This window comes from Nyctereutes procyonoides, unplaced genomic scaffold (assembly GCF_905146905.1).
Source record: "Nyctereutes procyonoides isolate TBG_1078 unplaced genomic scaffold, NYPRO_anot_genome, whole genome shotgun sequence".
NCBI classification, from domain to species: Eukaryota; Metazoa; Chordata; class Mammalia; order Carnivora; family Canidae; genus Nyctereutes; species Nyctereutes procyonoides.
In genome coordinates, this window is record NW_026575049.1 from 35,836,630 (window position 1) to 35,860,877 (window position 24,248).

Here is a 24,248-nt window from a genome sequence, read left to right on the forward strand (position 1 = left end):
GATGATATCTCTTCTTTAAGGCTGACTTAAAGGTATCCTTTGCCATGAAACCATCCCCAGTTTCCTAGTGGGAGAAACCTGTCTTGCCTTGTGCTCTCACAGGACTCGATTTGCATCTTCCCTTTGGCTCTTGGGCTTTCTACATCAAATGTATAGCTTGCTTGCTCGCCTCCTTGTCTGACACACCATTTTCTGCCCTGATGCTGAAAATTCCTGCTACATCAGAATTTTTCACAGGACAGATTCTGCATATAGCTTCATGCTCCCAGAATATAGTCCTGTTGCTGGTTTTTGATAAAGGAAGCACATAGATTTGTCTAAAGCCTGCAGGTGGCCTTTGGGTACAAGAAGTTACTTACTAGGACCCATGTAAGACAGTGGCCCAGACAGGAGCACAGGATGAGGCTGAGATCCACATGGGCAGATTAGAAACATTGCTCTGATGAAACCTGCACCCTGTACAGCCCCAAACTCAAGCAAGCTCTTGACCTCTGCCACTGATAGAAGGTCACACATCCCAAGTGTCTCCATTTCTCTCTGTAACCCCTACCACATTTTTGTAAAAGTAAAATGGGAATTAAAAAAAAATTATTCAATCTTTACCTTCTGGAAGGCCTTAGGCCTTTAATCACAGAGATTTCACAAGCTTTTTACAAAACATGAGAACTGAAAAGTATGCATTACACAGTTTGTACTTTTTGCTCCCAGCCTGACCAAGAATTTCCTTGTGTCACCAGCATACCAAAGCCTGGCGAGCTTCTCTACTAAAAGGTTAAAAAGTCACATTTTGTGGCCTCATCTCAAAATAAAGCGAGTACTTACTATTTGATCAAGACCAGGTCTCCTTGCTCAGTTAACAGTGTGGAAAGCGGTCTTGGTAACCCATCTATCTCCAACAGAGGGCTTCCTTCAGTTCCTAGCGGCAGGTGACTTCTGAATCCATAAGTCACCCTAGTAATAGCCCAAGGTAATTTTATAGAATGAAGTGTGTAGTTTGAAAGAAACAGTTTCTAATTAATGAAAGTAGTAGGTAATGTCACTTGACAGTTACACCAAGTGCCAGGCTTGGGCTGTTCCTATGTTATAACACAACAACCGTGTGGGGTAGACACTACTATTATCCCTAAATACAGATGAGGAAACCAAGGTTTGCAGAGGTCAAGCAGCCTAGAATCTGTGCTGGGAAAAGGACAGCTCTGTCTAGCACCACGGCCTCTCCAAAAAACTACATTTTTATGCTAGTAAAATAAATTTTAAATTCTCTGGTTATTGGGACAGTAAGAATATAAAATGGGTTAGCTTATTGGCAAAAATCGTTGCAGAAAAACAGAATGGCTTGAAACCATAAACCTTTGGTTGCTAAGAGAGTCTAAGGTTCAAAGCAGGCTTGGGGAACCAGGGTCTGGTTGCAGACACCACAGGCATGGCTCTCAGCCTTCAGGACGGAGGGTACCTCCTGACTCCCTGGGGGCCTAATTCAGTCCAGAACTTCTTGTGTATGTTTGTTTGGGCCACACAGATTAATAGCCAATATTTAAAAATGAGAGGATTTCATGCTGTTTAAAGTCCTGATTTTTTTAGTTTCTTTTTTAAAAATTGAAATATTCAATATCCTATTCTTTCCCGTGTCCACTAGAGTGATTTGATGATTTTTATGCATTATGAAATGATCCCCTTAAGTCTAGTTACCATATGTCACTATACAAAGTTATTATGATATTATTGACCATGTTGCACATCTCATCCCCAAGACTTATTTATTTTATAACTGGAAGTTTTTCCCCCTTACTTCCATTCACCTATTTCGCCTACCCTCCCAAACCCTCCCTGCTCTGATAGCCAACAGTTACAAGTCTGTGTCTGTTGTGTTGTGTATTTTGAGCTTCTCATGGAACTCTGTGGACCCGCCTTGCAGGTCCTGTTGTTGGCAGAGGTTGATGAGCAGGTACTCTCTCCATTCGTTTACTGAAGACAGTAACCTGGGGCTCAGCATGTGAGTTTGTTTATTTGTTTTAAGGGTTCTTTTTTTTTTTTTTTTTTATCTTTTTTGAGAGAGAGCACGAGCAGGGGTGGGGTGGGCAGAGGGAGAGGGAGAAGCAGACTCCCCACTGAGCAGGGAGCCAAATGCAGACGATTTGAGCTTTAGATAAATCACGTGGCAGCTGGATTGAGAAGAAAAAAGTCAGGGACAGGAAATACAGGATGTTATAATCCTGATAGGACATAATGAGAACCTGAACTAGGGCATAAAGAGAATGGAGGGAATAGATTTGGGTTTTTTGGGGTTTTTTTTGGGGGGGGGTTGTTTCTGTTTTGTAAAACCACTGGGAAAACCCATTTTATTTTTTTAATAATAAATTTATTTTTTATTGGTGTTCAATTTGCCAACATACAGAATAACACCCAGTGCTCATCCCGTCAAGTGCCCCCCTCAGTGCCTGTCACCCATTCACCCCCACCCCCTGCCCTCCTCCCTTTCCACCACCCCTAGTTCCACTCCTAACTCTGGGAAACGAATGAGGGAATAGATTTGAAACATATCTCGGAGGTGAAACTGGCAAGGTTTGGAGACCAAAAAAGAAGACGCTAAGAATGATCCCACGAGCTCCTCTTAGGAGGCTTACTGGTGGCCCCAGCTGAGCCAGGGACTAAGACAGAGAAGTAGGTTGGGGAGTGAGGACGGGTTCATGTTGGCTGTGTGTGGTTCCTAGCATCTGTGACACTTTGCAACAAGATATTATACATGTGGTAGGCTACAAGAATTGAAGCTAAAAGGATGAGGTCTGGATTGAAAACATAAATGGAGGAGTCCTCAGCCTGCACATAGCTGCTCTGGGAGAGACCCAGGCTGGGACTGGGGCCCTGAGCCACCGCTGTCTGAGGGGCAGGGCAAGATGAATTATCCACAGAAGACCAAGAATCACCCTCAGAAACAGACATAAAGACCCCAGGAGGGTTGTGGAATTCAAGGGAGCTGGGTTTCACAGGGAAAGAAGGGATCGATGGTCTTGGTAGCAATGTCATAAGAAGCTCCAGGAGAATAAAGACTAAAAGGCATCTGTTGGCTTTGGCAATTAGGAGGTCCTTGGTGATCTAGGCAAGAATGACTTCAGAATGTAGGGAGAGCGCCAAGTTCTGGCAAAGAATATGTACAACCTCTTGGTGGTGGAATTCAGTAAAATCCTATGAAAGGCAACAGTGGTTCTCAGGTGTGCACACTGGGGCCTGCTGGGAGGAGTGGCCAGGAAGGCTGAGAGCAGCTCCCATAACAGGGTCTTCAGACTCCAGGCCAGAGCCTATAGCCAGCCGCCTGCTTTCCATGAGTGTTAGACAGCCTTGTTGAACATGCAACATGTTCTCTGGTTGTTTCTAAGCCCTGAGCAACCATAATCTTTTATATTTATATGAGGCCATCATTTTTCAGAGCAACTAATCAGCAGCGGATCTGGAGGAAAGGACAAAATTTGGATATGTTTTTGGTAAACAGTATAAGAAGATATCTTGCAGCAGAGACTGGTTATACACACACAGATCCCGTTTTCTTTCCCTGGACACATAAGGACACCGTGTTTTGCAGCCTTGGGTTTTAACCTGTAGGAGTGCCATGCTCTACTGCCAGGCCTGGCTCCGGAAACATCATAACATGCTCATTCACACTTTTCCTCCCCTGTCTGTTTGGGGTGAAGGACTTCAGGATGGTGGAGCCACAGGATGGAAGGAGCTTACATTTCTGAGTCACTTCCTACAGGAGAATCATCCAGCGGAGCCACCTCACCCATGTCAGAATGTGACATGAGCAAGAACTAAGCTATCATTGCATTATGCCACCAAGATGTCTAGTCAGCATCACTTGGCCTCCACAGACTGTTCCTGGCAGGGAAGATGACTAGGAGAGGACCATGCTCATTGGCAGGAGAGGAAAAAAGCAAATGAAGATGGTTAACAGTTAAATACTGAAAGTTAATGCATGCTCAAAAACTCTTCTTGAAAATCTAAAACCATTTTGGCAGCCTTCTGGTGTAGTTTGATTAACCCTGTTTTTACTGTGTAAAATAACTCGTATCCCTAGATTCAATATGAATAACATGCTATTTGTGTCCTGTATTTTAGACATTGGATATCAGCATAAGTAGAAGTTTTAATGTTCTGTCCCCACCCTATGAATTACCTTGATGGCTTCTGGGGTGCATTTTCCCACTTCAGAGACCCCGGTGCATTCAGTTAATGGACCTCTTAATGAGGCCAGTGTCCTAAAAGCTGCTCACCCATCTGGAATCTTTCTTCTGCTTCAGGAAGCTTGGTTGGAAATTGTTGGGCCCCTTGAAGGAGTGGCAGAGGAGAGGCTTGTTGTCCAGTCCCATTTGGGATTGTAAGAAACCATGTTGAACTTAGCCCCATATCCCTGCACCTGGAGTGTGAAGATGCCTAAAGGGTGTGGCTTAGAGTGGGACCAGACCTGGCTCACACCCTGCTGGGTCACAGACTGGGTCGGAAGCTGCAGCTGGACCCCTTGGCTCCTCCCTGGGCTGGAGTCTCTGGCCCCCTGAGGACCAATAAAGCAGAGGGAGGCTCTCACTTTTCACTGCCTGTTTACAATCAGAATCTATTCAGTTAACCAACATTCAGGTCCTTGGAGAGCCATTTTGTACTCTGAGTGACACCCTAGTACAACCTGAATGAAAGCTAAGGTCATCCAAAAACAAACATTTTTAGACCTTGGTTATCTAGAAAAAATGAATTGCAGATTCTGATTTTTCATAATGAGAGAGAGAGAAGCTCTGCAAATTATCTAGACTTCTAGTGATAGAGGGCTGAGCAAAGTGGCTAAATGACACTGCTCCCTCCCATCATTGAGGTAAGTAATTCAAGGCTGATGTGACAGCTCTGCCGATGGCCAAAGCTCCTGTCCTCTTGTTCTGTCACTGTTAATATTGGTTGTTACATTCACTGGGTGGCAGCGAGGAGTAAGCAGGAGAGGGCACAACAGCTCTCCTCCCAGAGGAGAAAGCCGCTGAAGCAGCCTTCATGGAAGTCACACACCTCTGCGATGGGGCTACACCTAGCTGCAAGGGAAGCTGGGACCACAGCCGTGTAGCCGGGTGTGTTGCCCTGAGCAGAACCAGGAGTCACTAGTGAGACAGGACATAGGCAGCAGAATTTCCACTAAAAAACCTTTTTATCGGGGCAGCCCCAGTGGCCCAGTGGTTTAGCACCGCCTTCAGGTCAGGGCATGATCCTGGAGACCCGAGATCAAGACCCATGTCGGGCTCCCTGCCTGGAGCCTGCTTCTCCCTCTGCCTCTGTCTCTGCCTCTCTCTCTCTCTCTCTTTGTGTGTGTCTCTCATGAATAAATCAATAAAATCTTTTTTAAAAAACCCTTTTTGTCCCCAATCTGTTTTTCTCTCACCAACCACAGCTTCTGAAGACAGAAAGCTCATATCAACAGTAAGAGACAAGTACAGGCGTACTAAATACTCTGTAGAATCATATGTGCCCCCAGGAACACATTAGCCCTTGTAAACTAATTATTCTTTTGCCTCACAGATCATTTGCAAAATGTTCCCATAAATGTGATAAAGCTCCATTAATAAATGTTATTAAATATAACCCAATGAATAAATAATTTTACATGTTTAGATTATGGACTCATATTCCCCTGCTGTGAGCATCCATTGATAATGGAACAATAATCTCATGAACTACTCACTAACCCCAGAGCCATAAATTATGGTAGAAATATGAACTCATCTACTGGAAGAATGAATGTGTTGGTTTTTAAATGAAGACATCAATATTCCATATTTCCAAACTCAGTTCCAACCCCTTTAATTTTTCTGGTACAGTGCAAATAGGTTTTATAATACTCTTGTGGTTTTCTTTTATTAGAAAAATGTGCTGATCTGTATGGTTGAGCTAAATGACAATATTATGGGTCATGAAAAAGATTTAGTATTTTGAACCTTTGCCCTGTTCAAGCTCCCAAAGTCATTCTGGGTGAGGATAAATTTCAATTATACTTTTACTGCTTATGTAACAAGGGCAGGTGGGGGCCACCCAGCCTGGGAGCTCTCGCCTGCACCATCTGCCCAGGTGTGTCCTCCATCCATGGCAGAGGGTTCATGATGGTACTTTCTCTGTGTGACCAGAATCATTCCTGAGTGTTCCAAATCCAGGTGACCGTTTTCATAAACAGTTTCCAGAGTAGGAGTCTTGGGCAGACACGTAGTAAAGGAAAGCCAGACTTTTGTTTCTTTAATTAGCAGCAGGATATTGAGTATGGCAAAGTTAGATAACTAGATGCAGAGCCTCATTCTCGGAAGAGCTAAAATCCTTCAGAAGCCCCACTCTTTTGCTCTGCCTCTGACCTGGAGTTGGCGTGTCTTATTTTGCACTGGGAGAGGACAGAGCACCTAGGCTTTTGCTCAGCCCTTCATCCCCCAGGACTGGTTTACAGAAGACCCAGGGCCTGGCATGTGCACCCCAGACCCTGATGCTCACCTTCCTCACTCAGCTGGTGTTAAAACAACAATGACAAAATCCAGCTGAGTAAATTTGAAGATCGAATTGGCCTGATGAAGCGATTCATGAAGGCAGCATCCCATTGAGCAGGTAGGCAGATAACCCCAGGAGTTGTACAACAATGGCAGGGTTTTCTGGGAAGGAGGGTGGGACCAGATGGGATCAACAGAAGAAAATAAAGGACTGTTCCCAGCAAGTCACTTTCCCTGGCCAGGAATACCAGAGGTCTTATCATTACAGATGATGTAATCTTCCTTTGGGGGTGGAGAAAGCCCCCAGAAGATTCCTGGTTGACCAGATAAGACTGTATCTCTGGGGGAGGTGGAAACTGCAGTTAGCTGAGGTATTGAGCCTCAGCTGGGCGACAAGGCCTAGCATAAGTGACTCTGTTTGGGGCTGTGGCTTTCTTTTTGACGCTAGCAATTAGAGGCCTTTTCTCTCCTGAAATAACATTGCATTGTCTTCAGATCATGATGTCTTATCACTTGAAATAAAATCCAAACACTTTTACTGGGCTGTGGTCCTTACTGCCATCCCCGAGTCCAGCTCAGCCTCCTCAGCAGCCTCCTGCTTTTGGTCACATGGCTTCTGTCCGTTTCTTCGGTTATGCTCGGCTTTTACAGCCAGGGCCTGTGCACAAACTGTTCTTTTTACCCAAAACACCTTTCCTCCCTTACTCTGCAAGACTTCCTCCTCCCTCACAGAATGAGCAGCCCTCACCCCCTTGTTAGCCACAGCACTACCCTCACACGGGCTCACTCTCCAACTCAACTGCTGGCTTGCCTCCTTTATACCACTTCACTCCATTTGGATATTTTGAACATTTGTTGGCAAATGAAGGCCCTCCACAGGGTTTGCCCTCTCGGGAAGACATCGTAGGAGTTTAAATCACAAGTAATTTATCCCTGTTTCTTCTGCCGATGGAGCTGTAATAGGCATGGGCAGCAAGGAGCCTGAGATGGTGCTTTAAAAACTAGCTAGCCCATGCTCTCAGGAGGGCAGAACTGGTGCGTTGACCCCGAACAGGAGTGGGGTCTTGCCTTTCGTAGAGAAAGGGGAGGCACTGGGCCAGGATGGGCCTGAGGACTCTGGCATCCTCAGCATCACAAGGGCAGGGACAGGGTTCTCTGGGAAAAGAATTCTAAGTCTGCTCTAGTTCGAAGACAGATTTGAAGCTACAGATTCCACACCATAGACAGAGCTGTGGTCATTTTATTCGGAACAACTTTGTGAGTGTTACTGAGCACCCACTATGGGCATATTAAATGTCATGAAATACAAGCTTCCTGTGATTTGAAAACAATAATTTCCCAGAAGTAACTCCGAGGCAGACTTTATAGGTAACCAGAAGTTTACTTGCCGTGGCCACTTGTTACAGGTAAAGGCAGTTCAGGGTTGGGGTGAACAGCTGGAAATAGCCTTCTGGTCTGATGAAATGCTTTACCAGACAGTAATTAGACAGCAGGAAACTGTCATTAGCAGACAGTAGTGGCCTCCACCCACACAGCCCAAGCATTCTGCGCCCCCTCACCTACTTATCACTTTCAGAAACAACACTGTCTTGAGGTCAGAGTTTGACTGTCTCTTTCATCGTGGCATCTAGGCACCTCAAGTAGAGCCTGGCTTCTTAGGGGTGCATCATGCGCTTGCTGAATGAATAAATGATGCCTGAACACATTGCTACATGTAGAAGAATGCTATCCTGACAGAACGAGTGGATATCAGGAGTCTTCTTTCCAGCTCACCCAACCATCATCACCCAGTGATGACCAGAATATGACTCAAATTGGCTTCGCTGGTTAATTATCTGGTCTATTAGATCATTCCCACCAGTGCATGACTGTTTGCTACAGGCATGGGAGTCCTCCTGAATCTCTGTGAACGCTCATAAAGCCGCAGCTCCGCGGTGCTGAGAGCTGGCACCTGCCCGCACCAGCAGAGGGTCCACTGGGTCCCCTGCTGCATCTGTGCTTGCTCAGTGACAGAGCACAGCAGGCCCGGCAAGGTTCTGCTGGGGTGATCAAGCACGTGTTCTAAATTACACACCCCAAGAGACCCCATTCACCCAACCATGGTCTGCAATCTTGATTCATGTTCTTATTTGAAGAAATACTTTGATAACCTTTTGCCATTTCTGCCTCAGTCTTTTAGAAAATGTGCAAAACAGAAAATCATGTATTTTCAAAGCCCTGAGGCCTTAAATGATGAAGATAAGCAATAATGTCTCTTGTTTCAGGCTTAATCAGCTGAATAAGTATGATGACTATGACCATTTCATGTATAAGCATCTACATCCTTTCTTGATAGCATAATGTTTTGGATTTTTCAAAAGAAGGAAAAACACTCTGGGGGGGGGGGGTTCTGCTACGTCATCCATATTCAGCACCGGTTCTGAGTTTTCCACCTTTCTTTCTATCTTTTGGCAATACCAGTGTCCTTCTCTAGTAAATTTAAAGTCTCCATTTAATTTCCATTAGAGCCTCATTCATTTGGGGAATATAAAAATTAGTGAAAGGGAATAAAGGGAAAGGAGAAAAAATGAGTGAATATATGTGAGGTTGACAAAACATGAGAGACCCCTAACTCTGGGAAACGAACAAGGGGTAGTGGAAGGGGAGGTGGGCAGGGGGTTGGGGTGCCTGGGTGATGGGCACTGAGGGGGGCACTTGGCAGGATGAGCACTGGGTGTTATGCTAAATGTTGGCAAATTGAACTCCAATAAAAATTTTTTAAAAATAAACATAAAAAATAATAATTTCCATTAGAAAAAAAGTTGCATGTAAGATAATCTCTATCCTCAAACACACTTATCAAAATGACCATGCTAAAAAGTCAAAATTATACACAGGATACTTATTTCCTTTTCATTTTCCAGGTTCCTAACTCAATAATTTTTAGTGATTTCAATTTACCACAAGCCATCAGCTTGAGCTCAGTGTGGGCATATAAATAACTGAATCTGAACATTTGGGTTAAAGTTCTCATTTGGGAACCTATGTTATCTGGACGAACCATTGACATTGGTCAAATAAATTGGGTAAATACGGCTCTGCCCAACCTCCCTACCCCAGTCCCAAACATTTTGTCTCTGTGTCTCTCTTAAGCTCTTTACTTTCTCATGTGTGAATTAACTTGCATGTATCCAGGACAGAGAGGACAAGGTGGAAAGGGAGAACGTAGAAATCCAACTTCAACCTGCTGCTCTATTCCTCTGTGTGTCAGTGGACTCAGGGGACAGAAGGACAGGAGAAGTTATTATATTCTTGTAAAAGCTGGGTTTTGATGTGGACAGAACTGGAGGGTATGATGCTGAGTGAGATAACTCCATCAGAGACAGACAATTATAGCATTTCATTCATACGGGGAATATAAGAAATAGTGAAAGGGATTATAAGGGAGGAAGGGAAAACTGAATGAGGAAAAATCAGAGAATTTGTTTAACTCTAGGAAACAAACTGAGGGGAGATGGAGGGGAGATGGGCAGGGGGATGGGGTAACTGTGTGATGGGCATTAAGGAGGGCATGTGATATGATGAGTGCTGGGTGTTATATGCAACTGATAAATTATTGAAAACTATATCTGAGACTAATGATGTACTACTATATGTTGGCTAATTGAATTTAAATAAAAAAAATAATAGGGATGCCTGTGGGGCTCAGTGATTGAGCATCTGCCCTTGGCTCAGGTCATGATCCTGGGGTTCTGGGATCAAGTCCCACATGGGGTTCCCTGCATGGAGCCTGCATCTCCAACTGCCTATGTCTCTGCCTCTCTCTGTGTCTCTCATGAATAAATAAATAAAATATTTAATAATGATAGTAAAGGTCGGTTTTTTCCTAATCATTTAACATGTGAGAAAAAATGGACAAATGCTAAAAGGCAATGTCCTTTCAAAATGTTTGTGTTTCAGACGTGTTCCTGATTATCTACTGGTAACTAGGGCACAGGGGTGCAGGGGCTCCCAAAAAGAGCAGGCTCAGTCACTTACCACTGACAAAATCCAAAGACAGAGACAGGAGTGGTGGTGAAACAAAAAAGCCAACAGAGGAAGACCGCTCCCGCTCACTAATGTCTTAAAGACCATCTCCAAAGTGCTAAAAATACGTCCAGGTGTATGTCTGGAAAATGTGGGACAAAGGATGGTGGGTATATGCAGATGGGAAGTAAAGGTCACCGCCCACCTGCTGCAGGGTCAGTCCTTAGGGTCTGGCTGGCTCAGGGCAGCCCTTAGTGCCTGAGGGGTAGTTTCAGTTCCTGTCAGGGGTGCTTCACCCACGGGTCTTCTGCCTGAGTTAAGAGAGAAACTGGAAAGAACTTAATAAGTTAAGAAGTGGAGACTGAGGTCAAAATAGAGGCGGCTGGAGTCCTCTTTATACTTATTTATAAGAGAGAAATGTGGAGTCACACGGGAGATATAGAGCTCTCTGGAATGTGACGGGGTCCAGGTGGGTACGTGGGGTGTGATGGAGTCCATGCAGGCATGTGGGATGTGATGGGGTCCTGGCAGGTACCTGGGGTGTGTTGGGCTCCTGGCAGGTACGTGGGATGTGATGGGGTGCAGGCGGGTATGTGGAGGTTTGTGGGGCATATGGCCATTTTGGTGTCAGGGGAGAGGGGAGAGATCAGATCTGGGGTCAGAGCCAGCTGTCGCTGTGCAGGGAGGAGGGAGAAGGACAGGATGTGCACTGACATAGGAATATGTCCCAGAATGATGCAGCAGCTCCCAGGCCTGAGGCCAGCGCAGTAGGGGGTCCTTGGGTGACCAAGTCTTGGTTCGTGGAACCTAATGCTGATTTAGCCTGTTTGGCCCTCCACTCCCCAGCGGCTGGGTGGGCCCGATAGAAGCAAGGTTCCCGCTCTTAAAATAGAAATCGCTGATTCTACAATTTCCAAGTGGTGTGTTTGAGGGTAGGACGTCAGGAGCCAGGTGGCGTGTCAGGGGTGCTGCGGAGGGGTGACCCTCGGGGCGGGTGCCGGCCTCTCAGTGCTGGGAAAGGCCTCTAGATGGTGCAGGTGAGTCTGCCGGAGGGAAGGCCGCTCTGCGGGACGCGCCGCACACTCCACACTCGCAGACGGGACGCAGCAGTCCAGGAGCAGTTCCCGGACTGCCTTTTGGAACAGGAGGAAAGTGGGGCGGGCAGCGCCGAGGAGCCCTGCCCCGGGCAGCCGGGCCGGCCTCAAGGGACGCTGGCCACCTGCTTCTCCAAGCGCTGCCGGAGGCCACCTGTGAAAGCTGGTGGCCCCACAAGGGAGCGTGCCCGCCTGTCTGCACAGACCATCTTCTGCCTGGATTAGAAACTGACCCGCCAGCAGGTCCAGGTTCCAGGTAAGCCTTGGTCCTTCTCTTTGGGTTTTGTGAACTCTTGAGTTGTTGGAGACGGAGGTGTCATGACTGAGAAACGGCCTGAGTGCATTTTTGAAATGCGCGTCATTTTTGGGTTGCGTTTGAACAAGCTTTACCAATTACTGTGCGTCTGCGCTACCAGGTCTGAGATCGTTCCTTTGTTTTCAGGAAAACAGTAGAAACCCCATTTTGCTCCTGGTTGCACGTTCGGTGAGTGAGCTAAATCCTAGGTGTGGAGCTGGCTTTCAGATTTTGGCTCCCGAGACCTCGGGTATGTCCGAGACCATGATAAGTATTTCTGAGGTTTGCCCCAAGCTCGGCTCCTGGGGAACACAAGCAGTAGCTGGGACCTAGCTGTATACCTGCGTCCCCCTGAGTTACCTGCGGCGCCCGAGACACCTTCCAGGTACACTTTTGAAACATGCCTGAGACCCAATGCCTCAGAGGTCCGTTTTGGGGTGCACAGTGGGGGAAGTACGTACTGCTGATGATTGAGGCATTTCTTTCCAGCCAAAAGGCTGCTCAGTGCTCTGACGCATCGCGGACTGGTTTGGGCTCCCGCACAGGAGCCAGCTCAGATTCTGCAGCATCCTGTGCGTACAGCTGCTCCTGTGCTGCGGGCTTGTGGGCTTAGGGCAGAGTGAAAGGGGGCAGCTGAGCGGGAGGGCAGCCGCCGATGTGGGCCCAAGGGGGCAGTCAAGACACTAAGGTTCCAGAGCTCACTCTCAGGGGAGCAGAACAGAAGCCCGTCAGTAGGGGCATTTGGGACTTGGTGGGAGACACAGGACACCACGAGGCTGGAGTGAGGACAGAGCAGAACCCTACCCCACCTTTTCTGCTGTCCAGCGAGCCACTGCCCTGTAGCTCTGAGGTTGCATGTCTGAGACACTCTCTAAGAATGAAATGGCAACTAATTCAAAATATTAACAAGGTAAAAAGCCATATGGGACTAGGAGAAAGGAATCAATTCAAATAACTAAACTAGAGACTATTTCTTGCCTGACTTGATGCTCTGAGATTTCAAAGGAATGGCCATTTAAAGTTGCTTTTTGACAAAGTCCATCAAAAAGAGAGATCCTCATCGGAGTTGGGTGGCATTTGTCTTGGCGATTGCCCAGCAGAGAGAGGATTGGGGCCCTGCTCTGGGCTGGGTCAGCAGGGGCCTCTGCGGTGCCTCCTCCTCATCCTTCAGTGATCCAGGCTGTACCTGGGAATATTAATTTATGACCATACAGCAGAAGGGCAATCCTGGAAGCACATGGCTTTGGGAGGAAAAAATAAATACAATTTCCTTGAAATGTTTGATTCTTACTCTCTGGCCATTACCTGATTTCTAAAAGTAAACAGGATTTCCATTTTGTTGCAGATACATATTTGTAAAGCTCAGAAGTGTCAGGGGCTCACCCTTTCTTAAGCATCAGCATGTCCCCATACCCAGCAGAGCACCTGCCATAGGCAGCAGCTCAGTGTTTGCTCAGGGATGTGAAGACAGACCTGGTCTTACCCCCTATTTCACACAGTACAAACCAAATTGACTCTTTTAGCTGAGGAGTATCTTCTCATGCAAGTTCCTTAGGTCCCAAACGAGCACAGGTGGAAGCCAGGTCACCTAGTCACCCTTCTCTATCTGGGTGAGTGAGTTTTGTGGTTTCTAAAAGATGAAGTTCATTCTCAAGGAAATGCCCAGGAACCCAGTGGCAAAGACTCAAGTAGATCTGAAAGTCAAACACAGGAGCTATGAATAGGATGGCATTTGGCCGGCCATCCTGGTGCTCAGCTTCTCCCATCGCCTTCTCTTCCCAGCCTGCCCAGTGTCCTGCCTGCATGCCTTCCAGCAGCTTTCCTCCAGACCCTGGTTTGCTCAATTATCCCGGAGGACACCTGCCTGCTCACCTCTTTGATGCTGTTTGAGGTTCTGCCTAGCTGATTCCACCCCCCAGCAGGATCATTAATTAATTTATATTACACTCACTTAACACATTAGGTCAATTAGGAAACTGAGGCCCCAGCCCTGTCTCAGAGTGGTGCCCATCACAGGGAGTGATACAGTCCATCCTGAATTCCTATCTTGGGGCAGGACTTTGATTCAATCTCCAATTATTATTTTCCCATAGATTGAAGAAGAGAAGATAAACAGATGTGCCATCGTTTAACCTTTGCCTTACATTTCTAGACCACTTTGCAAGCATTTTCATGCATTTCTTCCCTGCTTTCCAAACAAGGAAATGGAACCTTAGAAAAGCTAAATGGCCTGCCCAACCCCATATGGCCAGTAATGACCACTATGCCAACAGTAGCTTAGGGCATCATGCTGCGTAACTTGTGATTAGGAGGGCCGCCACCAGAACCTCTGTCCCCTGCCTCTGCGGCAGACACTCTTGCCTCTGTTAGGATGTGTGGCAGTGGTTCTGGGACAGCCGCCCGCTAGAACTGAGGGTAGTGGGAGCAAACTTCTGCCTTTTGAGGAGCCCAACCCTCATACCCCACTGTTTGCTGGCCGCCGTCCTCATCAGAGGCAGGGCTCAGGAGGAAGCAATCTCCCCTCCATTCCTGTGAGCCATCTCCATGAAAGCTTATAGTATGGGAAATATAGTTGTGGGAAATACAAAGTTGCTGTTCGTATCTGGTGCAGAGTCAAATGTAGGTGATCTCAGGTGGCTCAAACCAGGAACCAAGAGAAATTTCCAAATGGCTTTTGGGGTTCAGGCATCCCAACGATTTCTTGGCCTCTGTTAGTACAAATGAGACTAGACTCTACTTTTTCACCGTTATCTGTCCTGAGGTCATCAGAGAGCAGTGCCCAGGGTGGGTAACCTGTGCAATCAAAGGATCTCAGCATCAGGGTCGGCCGTTCATTTGCTGTTAAACAAGGGATCCTGTTGTCCAAGGTGCCTTCCATAGCACATAGTGGGCACTCAGTGAAAGTGCAGTTGACCCTTGAGCAACACAGGTTTGTACTATGCGGTTCCACTTATATGCAGATTTCTTTATAAATACAGTACAGTACTATCCTTAGGACTTTCTTAATAACATTTTCTTTTCTCTAGCTTACTTTATTGTAAGAATGCAGTATATAATACAAATAATATACAAAATATTTGTTAATCAACTGCTTGTGTTATTGGGAAAGCTGGTCAACGGTAGGCTATTAGTAGTTAAGTTTTAGGGAAGTCGAAAGTTCTTTGTGGAGTTTTGAGTGCTCAGGGGTTGGGCCTCCTAACCCCCACGTTGTTCTTAGGTCAGCTGTATGTCCAATGAATGAATGAATGAGATCCTTCTAAGAAAGGTGACCAGCTGTCCTGATCACAAACTGGGGAGCAAGGGACTGCCTAAGTGAACAAGCAAACAAATTCCAGTTCGCAAAGCTACCCTCTCTGAGTGCAGAGATACGTGTTATTTCTTCAAGGGTGGGTGCCCACAGATGTCAAACACACTGGCTACACGGGGGAACAGACACAAACTGGTGATGCCGGAAGCTGGCCTCCTGTGCCCAGGCCTCCTCCAGTAATGCCCAGAGCTCTGCATTCAGTTTCCTGTATAGTTAAAGGCCACTTCTGACAAATCAGATCACTGTGGAAAGCAGATGGGTGGTAATGAGCCTTGCGTAGGGAAATGCATTTGTGTTGATAGCCACAGCTGTGCCACCCACCAAGCTTATATCATCCCCAGTCACTTCCCAGGACAGTAAATCTGACTGTGCTCAGCACGTGGCTGGAAGGTGTCTTGGCTTGTGAGTCCCAATAGAATCAGCAAACAGAGGAGGAATAGCCACACTCATGTCATTACGAGTAGTTGCAAGGCCTGAGATGCATGGGAGGCAAGCTCAGCTGTGGTATTTCTAGATCCCTTAAGACTGATATTGTTAAAAGATACCATTCAGTGGTTGTATACAAGCAACTAAAAGGTGAGCCCAAATACTGAAATAAGATATTAGTCTCTTGAAAATAATAGGGAGATAATTCTGCCAACAGCACTCTAATCCTGACAAAAGGTGCTTTCTTAGGAGATGAAGAAAGACAGGTAGATCTAGACTACAGATGAAAAATGGTGGGCTGGGCGGGGAGGGTCACAGATTTGACAACTGTCCGATCATTACCAAATCTTTTCTCTTGAAGTTTCTATCTTGCTGTCTTGCCATATTCCCAGTTCCATATTTCTTAAATGTCAGGCACAGAAGAGAGATGAAGGTAGGATTTTATGTTGGTTTTAATATACGTTCATTCAGCAAATCTTTTCTGAGCACCTGCTCCATGGTGGATACTTTGAGGGGACATAGTGACGCAGTGGTACCATTCGTGGGTGAGGACATGAGATGTCCCTGTTTCGTGGAGCTTACATCCTAGTGTGGAAAAGGAAGCCATCACACAGTGATACAGATGTAGTTCTGGGTGAATCCAATGCCATGAAGAAACAAATAAGCAGAGGAAGCAGACAGAAAGCACTGGGGGAGGGAGCCCCTTGAGAAGATGTTATCTGAGTGAAACCCTGAGTGAAGTAAGGGAGGGGACTCAAGGAAGGCCCCAGGATGTGGATGAACTCCAGACATGCCAGCACCAGCAGGAAGGTGCTGTGGCTACAACAGAGGGAAATATGGGAAGAGCAGGAGATGGGAGGAGAGAGCCAGGAGCCAGAGCATGCCAGGCTAGAGGCTGTGCTAAGAAGTCTGGGCTTTCAGTGCAGGCGGTGGGAAGGCAAAGGAAACCATGTACTAACTTGGGCTGAAGTCAATCATGAGTATTCATGCCCCATACCTCTCGAGGACCCTCAGTGCCCACCACAGGCCATTTGTTATGTTGTGAAACCCACCCCCACCTGCCATGAGTCAGGTCTCCAGGTGTTCTCTTCCTGAGAGGGCTGGTCTGGCTAATGTGTAGACAGCAGGGCAGACAGCAAGGCAGGCAGCAGGACAGACAGTAGGGTGAGCAGCAGGACAGACAGGAGGGCAGACAGCAGGAGAAGCTGGAAGGATGGTGGAATGATCCCTTTCAACCCATAATCTGTTCCCTCTGCAATGAACAAATGACAAAGGGGTCTTTTCTGAGAAAAATTTTAAAGATTCCAACTAGAAACACATGCTTACATTTTTTAATGTCTCCAACCCGAAAAGAAAGCCCAGAACATCTTATGGTGCCCCACGTTGCCTCCGGCCCTGTGCACCCAACGTGATCCTCCTGCATGCAGCCAGCCCAAGCCAGTTCTGCTCACCCTGTTTGTCATCTGGAGAGAGGGACAGGCACTTCCTGGCATTGGGGAGCATGGAGCTGGGCTCTGCTCATGCAGCCCCGCGCCCTGACCCCGAGTCATGAAGCCTCTCTTCCAGGCATGCTGTTAGGGATCCAATGGAGAGATGGATTTCACAGCAGGTTTGGCATGCCACAGCTATTTGTGCATGGTGCACAGCCCCCGGAGCTAGGGAGAACCCTGGCCGCTCAGTCTGGTCAGCAGGTAGCTCAGCAGGACCTGGCAGGTTTGTTTCCTTCCAAGTGACAGAACTGTGGAGAAGCATCAGGATGGGAGGCCAGCCTAGAGGGAGCGATCCTGTGGCAGGGAAGCCCAGGGCACTGACAGCGCAGGGATGGGTCAGGAGGCCGGAGGTGGGGTGCGCTCTGGGCTTGGCATCTGGCTGGGCTCCTGACGTACAGCGAGCCCTAGACCACAGAGGACGGTCAGATGGGATGCACACATCTTTTGCTTTGGCTGACTTTGTTTACCTGGCAAATATGGTTTTATGGTTTAATATTTTGGTTTTTTTTGTTTGTTTGTTTTTTTGGTTTTTTTTTTAATTTTTATTTATTTATGATAGTCACACAGAGAGAGAGAGAGAGGCAGAGACATAGGCAGAGGGAGAAGCAGGCTCCATGCACCAGGAGCCCGACGTGGGATTCGATCCCGGGTCTCCAGGATCGCGCCCTGGGCCAAAGGCAGGCGCTAAACCACTGCGCCACCCAGGGATCCCTGGTTTAATATTTTGATTGAGGCTTTTTGTTCTTGTAAAACAAATGTTACCTCTGTCCTAGAAAAAACATGATCCTTGAGAATACTGAGATGCACTGAACTTTCTTCAAAGCACTTCCGAGGGCTTTCGAGTTTCATTTTCTTTAAGATTTAGTCCTTAATAATGGCTAGAAATGGCTGTTCCTAAACCTTCCTGTCCATAATGAAGAAAATACATCAGAATGGATACTTTGGGGATATGGCTGCTGGACACTCCACCCTCCCAGAAATCCAGCATCCCTACAAAGCAGGGGCCGGACAGCTGGGCAGGGCGACACTTGTAAATGGCACAAGGCAAGAGTGCATCAGTAGGTTTGCAGAGTGGTTTTCTGCTTGATGGAGTCCTTCCTGGGTGATAAAATCTTCAGTAAGTATCATTTAAATTAGAAGAATTTAAAGCAAATTTTAGTAGAAGCCTTTTCAGAGCTTAGCTCATTCTCAAAGATTGGGAGACAGAGACCCATCCTTAAGATACATAACACGCAGCAGATGTGTGATCTATCCTGGTGGCCTCTGGCAGGGGCCAACTCTTCCTACGGCCACTGTGATGTGAGCAAATGCCTTGGTCCCCCTCTAGCACTCATTTAAGCAATTTCTCTCCTCATTGTATGGACAGAAGAAACCAAGACAGGGACATGCCAGTGACTTGAGACACTTGGTTTTGAATCAAGTCTAAAAACCCAGAGACTGGACTTCCACCACCATCGCTGCCAGTTGGTTTCCAACGTAAGGTTTCCACATGAAATTCATTATCCAAACAGACCACACACAGCTCTCCGACTTGACTTCTGCAATTGGCGTGTGTGAGGGAAGCAGCGCTTGAGAATATTACCCTGATGATTATCACAGTCGTTGCTTTTGAAGGCAAATATTTATTTTGCAAGGATTGCAAAACTAAGAATAGTAGAATGTGGAGCTCCCTCATGTTTACAGAATAAACAGAATTGAGACACTGACAAATGCAATGTCCCTGGGTCTCTGAGGAGCCAGCTGTTTGCCTTCTGCATCAATTAAACGAAAGCAGGGGCCTCTGGAGGTGCAGGTCTCCATGGGGCTGAGCATCTTCCTGCCCATCCCACTGGGTTCTAGGCAGGAGGATGTGGGGTTTGGGAGGGCGTCCTTCTTGTTTACCCCCGTGGCCTGAGCAACACTTTTCAAGGGCCTCCCTGGAGGTTTTCCTTGTTAAATTAGAGAGGCCACTGCATTTGCCATAGAATAACAGCCTACAAATTTTGCTCGAGGTTTTGAAAGACGATCTAAAAGAAATGGAAGACCCGGCCCCTGTTCTTAGGGCTCATAGGGCTCAAAAGGAAGCCACATATTCACACACAAACAGAAAGATTCATATAAGAAATAGAAATAAACAATATTGCACTGTAATCATGTGTTCAGTGTGTCTCCGGCGTTGCACTGAGTGGTGCTCTCTGAGGCCAGGAGCACATCTCCATGGGAGCACCCCTCTAATCTCTAGCACGTGGCACATCTGTGCCTCACATAGTAGATACTCAGTAAATGTTTATATAAAAGAACCTGTATGGAACATTTATGACCTTCACAATTGCATTTCATTCAATCTGTGTGACAATGCTGTGAAGCAGAAATTATCACAGTGTCACAAATGTGTGAGTCAAAGCTCAGAGAGGTGAAGTGACTTCCCCAAGAGCTTGCTCCTGACAAATGGCAGCATTTTAGCCGAGGTTCACAGACCTCAACTTGGTGTCTTTTCCATGGACTCCTTCAGAGATCAGGTCTGGGGTGGGCTGTTGCAAATTAGATTGAAATTTAACTTTTTATCATAACCCTTTCAGGGGTAGGGTATAACTTCTTACCTAGGCAGATAGCTAGACTCATCTCTGAGTCTCCCAGATCCTTTTTTTTTTTTAAGAGAGAGAGAGTGGTGGAGAAAGATAAAAAGAGAATCCCAAACAGACTCTACACCCAGCCTGATGTGGGGCTTGATCTCATGACCCTGAGATCATGAGCTGAACCAAAACCAAGAGCGAGCTGCTCAATGAACTGAGCCACCCAGGCACTCCTCATACCCCTGTTGGCTGGTCCTGGAGCCTGTAGATATATTATTTGGGGCAGCAGGATGCTGAGAAAGCAGAAAAAAGAGTCTCTCTTTCCATCCGCCAAGGCCAAGAGCCAACCACGCAGCCACTGTCCTCACAATGTCAGTGTCAGAACTGCATGAGAGCCAACACAAGCCAGATCCACTTCAACTTCCGAGGCCTTTCTTCTCTGATATTGGGCTGGATGTGTCCTGATGGGGTCAGACTGCAGTGGACACACCACAGGAGCTGAGCACAGGGGCTGTGTGGAAGTGTGGGCTGGAGTGCAGCCTCCAGCATCTGTCAGACATGGGCCCCAGTCCTGCTTCTCCGTGTGCTAGTGACAGGACTGTGGACAGTCATTGCTGGGTAACATCTGTCGGTTACCTGACAAAGGACAACAGTACTAGCTTGTGGGATCATTGTACAGATTTAAGTGAGGTGAGGCAAGCCAAGCTCTGAGAACAGGACGTCAGTGCTCTGCACACACTCGTTCACTGAATTTAATACATCAGCTAGACCTTGGCTTATGAGTCATTCACAGTGGTTTGGTGAAGGTCAAGTCCATCTGAGGTGTCCATCTTTCCCTGGGACTACCTATCGATTTGGCTAGGATCCAGAATACCCCTGGAACCCTGCAATAAGGGGTGGCTACACAGAGGCTAGGGTGGGGGCTGTGAACCCTAGGGAGCATGCTGTCTGCTTGCTCCCTACCAGTAACACCTGGACTGCACTTGGGCCACACTGGCTTTCCTGCTGCTCCTCACACAAGCCACAATTCCTTCTGCCCAGAATGTTCTTCCCCAGGATCCAGGTCTCTGCTAACAAGTCGCCTGATCACAGAAACCCTCCCTGGCCCGGCTCAGAATAAAAGAGCGGCTCCCACCTCCAAACTCCTTTTTGGTGCTGATCATGAGATGACTCACTAGACACACAGTGTAACTTAGGGATCATCATACGTAAGTGAGCCTAGAACGTGGTGGGCAATCAAGTTTAGAATCTCATTTAGAAACATGGATCGCTGCTGAGACCAGAGGCAGGCGTGCCTGTGTACCTGGGGATGGGGATTTCCTCCCTTGCTCTTGACAGCTTCACAAGGCAGTGTTCACCCTGCCCTGCCCTGCCGCTCTGTTGGGATGTGACTCTCAGGAGACTTCCTGGGACTCTCCCCTGGAGCTCAATGTGAAATCAGTGGAGCACGTAGAGGAGAGGATGGAGAGGAGAGGATGGAATGAGCGGAGGTTAAAGAACAAGTAGGAGGCATAGCCTCAGCTGAATTTCAGGCGAGGAGCTCCAAAGCAGCAAGTGCCCCCTGCCCATACCCCTTCCTCCCTCCCCACCCCATGCAATCTCACAGCAGCTGCGCTGCTCCACACAAGTGTGTGCGCTGTCACACACGCACACACACACAGCAGTCATGGGGGGCAAGGTACCACGCTCTGTCACAGTTGGGGGGCTGCAGCCCCCTCCCACCAGCCCCACCCCAAGGGCACATGGGCCACTCTGCCTCCCCGAGTGCTGCCCTCACAGCTGACTTAGGGACCCATCAGGAAACACAGATGGTCAAGGTGAAGGAACTTTGTTCACAGGGCCAGTCATCCCCTAGCAGCGCTAAGGGGACCACAGCTTTGCCTCCCCAAACCCGCTGAACTGTCCTTTCATGGGTTGGTGGCTGTTGCCTCCAATCGGCCATAGGCCGCTGCTGGGTCTTCAGTTCTTGCCATAATTCATCTAACCCTGGGTGGGTGCGGTGTCCAGGTCTCAGCAGCTTTGCCAGCTGACATGGCCCCATTGCCTGGGGCTTCTTCCCCATCCTTTCCTTCTCCCATTCCTCAGTCACCCTGTTTGGGATAAATAGTGCCACCGAACTGTGCAGTCTCTGCATCAGGATTTATAATCACTGCTCCCCAGCCCCTGGCACCCTCCTCAGCTGAAGTACCACATGGTGTGTGTGTGTGTGTGTGATTCAACAACCAGAATAGCTCAGAACGAGACCTGGACCAGGCTGGGGTGTGGAAGAGTGAGGGGCAGAAGCAGCCTGGTGTGGGTGCCACCAGGAGCTTGTTGGAGGGACTGAGGCTCACCAGATGGAGGTAGCAAAGCTGGCTCTCAGATTCCCCAACTGGATGATACCTTTACTTCCTGCACATCTGGAGTCTAAGATACAGATTCTCCCTTAACTCACAGCAAGAAAGGTCTGTTCCTTAAGTATGAGTTAGAGACTTGGGAGGCGTGATGAAGAAAGGCAGAGGGAGGATCTCAGCCTCACTGGGTGGTTTAGTATCTGTGGTTTAGGTGAATCTCCTTTTCTACAACACCAAACACCTTTGAAGCTGGCACTTCTCTGCTTCCTAGGTAGACACCTGAGCCCTCCCTGGAAATGGACCATCTGCTCCTTGTGTGCACCCTCGCCCCGCCCACTGGAAACTCTTGAGGGTTAATAGTTTCCTTTTGGAAAACTTTCCAATTGTATTCATCTGAGTTTACATTAGCTGCTTCCTTCTGTTCTGTGTGTGGATTATTCTCATGTTGGGTTTAATTTAACCAAATTCACAGCTGTGCTAACAAATTCGTTGATGCCTTTCTGCTTTCAGAATGAATTTTTCTGAGTCTTTTCTCTGGCTTTACTGATGGACTGTGTCCATACTGAAACCTTTGGTGTTGGGCACTGGCTGGTGTTCCTTTTGCTTCAAAACCCATTTCCTCTGACCGTGCCTCACTGCATCTCAGATGCTAACAAGTTTAGTTTTAATATTTTAATGGTTAAAATTTATGATTTATAAAAATCACTGTTAAACACAAAGAAACAACACAAAACATGTTGTTTTCACAACTATAAGGAGGATAGATCTGTGTGTTCTATAAACATGAAGATCCCCTGGAGGCCTACTTTTTAGAAATACATCATGAAATTCTTAGTCTTCAAAATTATTTTAAACATGGAGTTTGGTAAAGACACCCAGAACCTGCCAATTTCAATATTTTTGATGAATTTTTTTTAATGAGCTTCTTGTATTTAATTAGACTTAATGAGAGGCCTGGCCACCTAGTAAGATGGTGGTTATTGGGAGCCAAAGAGATACAATGGGGTGTTCTAGGCCTAGAGGGTGTATTTACCCCTTAAAACACTACTCTGTACCCTGCCTGGACCCTTTTGTACTTCAAAAGCCAAAGATGGTTTTCTAAAAGAGGTTTCTAAATGAAGGCAGCGCCCCAGCAGGCCTTACCCAGAGGCAGGACTCATGCTTGCCCAGAGCGGGTTGTCTTCCTGCCCTGGCACTTCCCTGTGTGGACACCCTTTATCAGAAGAAGAAATGCCTGTAGCCCAATTCTGTTGGGGTAGGTTGGTTGGAGGTCTTCTATTAGAAATAGGCTCCTTGAAGGGTCTCATCTATATCCATAGATGCCACGAATCCTGTCTATAAGTAAGAATACACATATGCTGTAGGACCCTAATCCATCATACAGTATCATGTCTTGCATTTAGTGAGGGCTTAGAAAGTGATTAGTATGTATGAATGAGAGATTGAGCAAGAAAAGGAAACACAAATGGTTTTTCCCTCTCAGCGGGAGTTGTGCTAAGGCCCAGAAAGCTACCGGGCTTTCACAGATGCTGGAGCCCGTTGCCGCTGTCCGTTTCGAAAGTCTTGTATTCATCAGAGTCTTACAGACTTTTTCAGCAATGGAAATAAGGAAAACTCTCAATGAGAAGGTAAATGGGTAAATGTGTGTCTTGAGGTTGAGGAAGCAGTACTGGGACTTTCAGATGTGCCAACTCCTTCATAATAACCTGGAATCATTTTTTTACTTAAAGAATACTCAAAAAGGGCAAGATCCTCAGAGAGCCAAAGACAGGAGGCCATGGACCTCTGAGGTAACACTGATGAGCCGTGAAGGCAGAGCTCTTGGCGAGCAGTCCAGGACATTTCAGGTATCCTTTCTGGAAACACGCAGGGGCTGGCCACTGGCGGGCTACCAGCATCCTCAGGGCACCATCTCAGACTTGCTGTCATAGCACAGTCACCTGCATAGTGGCGAGCTGGTTCTTTCCTGCACTGAGAGGCAACAGGCATCCTCAGGTATCTCCTCACCTTGCCCCACACCCGGATCCACATTTCTTTTTTTTTTTTAAGATTTTATTTATTTATTCATGAGAGACACAGAGAGACAGACAGAGACACAGGCAGAGGGGGAAGCAAGCTCCATGCAGGGAGCCCAATGTGGGATTCGATCCCAGGACCCCAGGATCATGGCCTGAGCCTGAAGCAGATGCTCAACCACTGAGCTACCCAGGCATCCCAGATCCACATTTCTAATGCCATTCTCAAATGGTATCAGA

The 24,248-nt window shown here is 47.2% G+C and overlaps 1 protein-coding gene across 1 annotated transcript in view; it reads left to right on the forward strand.

Annotated features, from left to right (window-relative positions):
• The first annotated feature begins 11,606 nt into the window (after positions 1 to 11,606).
• Positions 11,607 to 24,248, forward strand: part of EDAR (ectodysplasin A receptor) — a 97,170-nt gene continuing 84,528 nt past the window's right edge. The window contains exon 1 of the mRNA XM_055329487.1: positions 11,607 to 11,846. The gene's annotated coding sequence lies outside the window, so the exon portion shown is untranslated. The remainder of the gene's footprint in view (positions 11,847 to 24,248) is intronic.